The sequence below is a fragment of the Diaphorina citri genome, unplaced genomic scaffold (assembly GCF_000475195.1).
Source record: "Diaphorina citri unplaced genomic scaffold, Diaci psyllid genome assembly version 1.1 scaffold846, whole genome shotgun sequence".
Taxonomy (NCBI): domain Eukaryota; kingdom Metazoa; phylum Arthropoda; class Insecta; order Hemiptera; family Psyllidae; genus Diaphorina; species Diaphorina citri.
Genome location: NW_007378278.1, coordinates 86,049 through 89,955, shown reverse-complemented (window position 1 = coordinate 89,955; position 3,907 = coordinate 86,049).

The following is a 3,907-nucleotide window of genomic DNA, read 5'->3' as shown; positions in this document are numbered from 1 at the left end:
CCAGTGAGTGAGTAGTCCGCTGCTTTTTGATTTAAAAGTGAAACAACATTTGAAACTTTGTAAGATCATATTTTTTATGTTCAATATGTATAAATGTTCACATTCTATGATGGTTTTATGGCGATAGTAAAATGTATTTTGCAAAGCGTTGTACCCAAAGAAGCTACACACGGTTTCAACTAGAGGTCAGGGTATTTTTGATATCGTGAGCAACTTTTTTAAGTATTTTTTCAAGATACTCGTGTTTTATTTCCCTTTTTTGGTGGGGATGCTTGTGATAAGTGATGTTTAGTAGTTACAAATAAGTAGGTATGGCGTACTGCTTTAATGAGACAATCATTTTATTGCCCAATTAGGAAAATAAAGAAGTTCAAGGGCAGGGGTCTCCAAACTGTGTGGATTAGGGCAGTTTTTTTTTACTGTCCTCATCCTATAGGATGGAAAGTAATGTAATGGGGTGATTTTTTTTATTTGATTGATTTATTTATTTATTTTTAAGAGAACACTGAAAAAATCGTTCCAATCGTGCACTACGCCTTACAGTCAATTGTTTCAGCCTTACAGTCAAGGGTTGGATATGCTTGAACGAAAGGAAGCAACAGGTGATTTTAATACGCAAGGCCCTTGCAAAGGGAGAGTACTCATACTGGCTGTTTTATTTTCTCCATAAGAATTCATCTACCGAGGTTGGGAATCATTGAATCTACGAATCCAATGAGTTGCAACCAAGATAATAGTGATAACATATAAATTATTATGTATATTAGTGACTGAGTGCACTTCCATTATGAATGCAATAGACTCTTGGAAATCTGAGTAGGCTGGTGTAGACTCAGCGAATAATCGAAGATATAAGAAAGAAATCATTAAGATTCACGTAGGTACACTGCTGTACAAAATTAGAGGGACACTTAAATTTCTTGGTCATTTTTGATTGTTATTTGTTTGAGTGCAAATTGACATCCAGAAAGTTTATTTGAAGATATTATTATGAAGTCATATCGCTGACATTGAGAGACAATAGCGTCGTTCAAAATGTATGACTCGGCTCCTGTTAGAATGAAAAGATTAAAAATAAGGCCTGCCGCAGATTGGAAGCGTAGTTGCGCGACCGTTATTAGCGCGGTGTAGGTGTAGCCTGAAAATCTAAACATCCGAAAATGATACAGATCTCTCACACTCTTGGAGACGTAAGTTGTGCGACTCCAGTGTGAGAGGTCTGTATCATTCTCATGGGTTGGGATTTTCCGGCGGCATCGCGCGACACCGGGATACTAAATTTGTTATTATGTATATTAGTGACTGAGTGCACTTCCATTATGAATGCAATAGACTCTTGGAAATCTGAGTAGGCTGGTGTAGACTCAGCGAAGAATCGAAGATATAAGAAAGAAATCATTAAGATTCACGTAGGTACACTGCTGTACAAAATTAGAGGGATACTTAAATTTCTTGGTCATTTTTGATTGTTATTTGTTTGAGTGCAAATTGACATCCAGAAAGTTTATTTGAAGCTATTATTATGAAGTCATTGAGAGACAATAGCGTCGTTCAAAGTGTATGACTCGGCTCCTGAGGTTAGAATGAAAAGATTAATATCGCTGACATTGAGAGACAATAGCGTCGTTCAAAATGTATGACTCGGCTCCTGTTAGAATGAAAAGATTAAAAATAAGGCCTGCCGCAGATTGGAAGCGTAGTTGCGCGACCGTTATTAGCGCGGTGTAGGTGTAGCCTGAAAATCTAAACATCCGAAAATGATACAGATCTCTCACACTCTTGGAGACGTAAGTCGTGCGACTCCAGTGTGAGAGGTCTGTATCATTCTCATGATGGGTTGGGATTTTCAGGCGGCATCGCGCGACACCGGGCTACTAAATTCGCGGCACTGCGGCATAGGAAAAATGATTAATTGATCATACAATTAGGGGAAGAAACTCGGTGATTATGACACAATTAGTGGTCCGCGAAATTTGTCCAGCAGTGTAGTTCCGCAAACAAACTTTGCATAGCATTCCGAGAAAGGATTATTGGAAACAATAGGATAACTCTAGGAAACTGTCAAATAGTCAAGGGCGATCTCATATCAAACAATCTACCACCTACATACAGTATTTTCGATCCGACTTGACTTTTTTTTTCAAGGTTGTAAACGCATTTTAGATTTCACAATACCTAATCGTTATCCGCACGCCAGCCCCTGAATTCGAACATCCGCTTCGTTATCATATTTCAAGCTCAAATCACCCTCCCGAATGCTTTCACTGTTTTTGGTGCTTCCCCTATCAGAGAAATAAAATGGCGGACTTTAATTTTAAAAAAGCCATAGCTTTCAATTTAGTACCTAAAGGACTTTTGCCGCACCCTGTATATTGGAACTTTGTAAAAAATCAATTATATACCTGCCTATAAGTTGCCTAAGATTGTTTATAAATAAAAAAAAAAAAACTTTTTTCTATCATTTCCGATAAAATACCTACTTTTTTTTACTGTCAACAATAAAAATGTTTACTACAAGTGGTGACATAATTATTGCAAACCCGTGTACCTGCGAGGCGTTGTCAAGAGACACACTTAAATCGCAATAGTAAAAAAGATATACAGGGTGGTTCGTGATTTGCGAACCACGCTTATATCTCAGAAACGGCTGGGAATTAAGGAATGAAATGAACGGCATCATGTAGATGAAATTTTGATGATTAAAATGGCATTTTAATGGTAATTTTTTTGATAATCTTTTTTTCTGTTATAAATGTGGACACCTTCTCGTATTGGATGGGAATCAAATAATCAATCCATTTTAAAGTTACACCTAAAACAGTAACAGCTTTTTCTATAGTTAGCTTAGACTTCAGAGGGTAGCGCGTCTGCCTTGTAAGCGCTAGGTCGCCGGTTCGATTCCCGCCCGGGGCGAATTTTATCCCAAACAAAAAAAATGTATTCACTCGAAAAAATTTGCTCTACAAAAATTTGCACAAATCGCGATTTTGTGTGCGTCAGTGACCCCAGATATGATATTTTTTTTACATAACGGCCAATTTTTTGCCAAATATAGGTCACTATTATGGGAACCCCCATTTTTTATTTAATTTTTGGAATCAGCATAAAATTTTAATTGAAAAAATGTATTCACTCGAAAAAATTTGCTGTACAAAAATTCTGTACACTGTGAGAAAGAAAAACAATTTCTTAAAATGGCGGACTTTAATTTTAAAAAAGCCATAGCTTTCAATTTAGTACCTAAAGGACTTTTGCCGCACCCTGTATATTGGAACTTTATAAAAAATCAATTATATACCTGCCTATAAGTTACCTAAGATTATTTATAAATAAAGAAAACTTTTTTCTATCATTTCCGATAAAATACCTACTTTTTTTACTGTCAACAATAAAAATGTTTACTACAAGTGATGACATCAGTGGCGTTGTCAAGAGACACACTTAAATCGCAATAGTAAAAAAGATGAAATAAATAATACTGAAAATAATAATCATATTTTTAATATTAATTTCTAAATTCTTTATTTTACAGGTAGGCCTTAAAATATTTGCTGGAAAATTTCTTTTATTGTTAAAAAAAAAAAAAAATGTTATTAATTTATCACAAATAAATCAAATCTTATCTTTATAATAATAAATTCACACTAAACATAGTATGACAATAGGACTATTATCTCCCTCCTGACAGATTTGATAATATGATTGCATTGCGTAACACGCACATTAAAATTATTAAGCAATAAAAACCTAATTATTCTTCCCTAGCCCTTTCACTTCCGATTTCTTGGAGCGGAAAATGATTTTCTTCGTTAAAAGAAAGAGATCCTCGACAACGTTTCATGAAAATGTCGTTTTCATGAGTCGAAGTCTTAGGAGCGAAAGGGCTAGGCCTAGGGGAAAAAAAGGA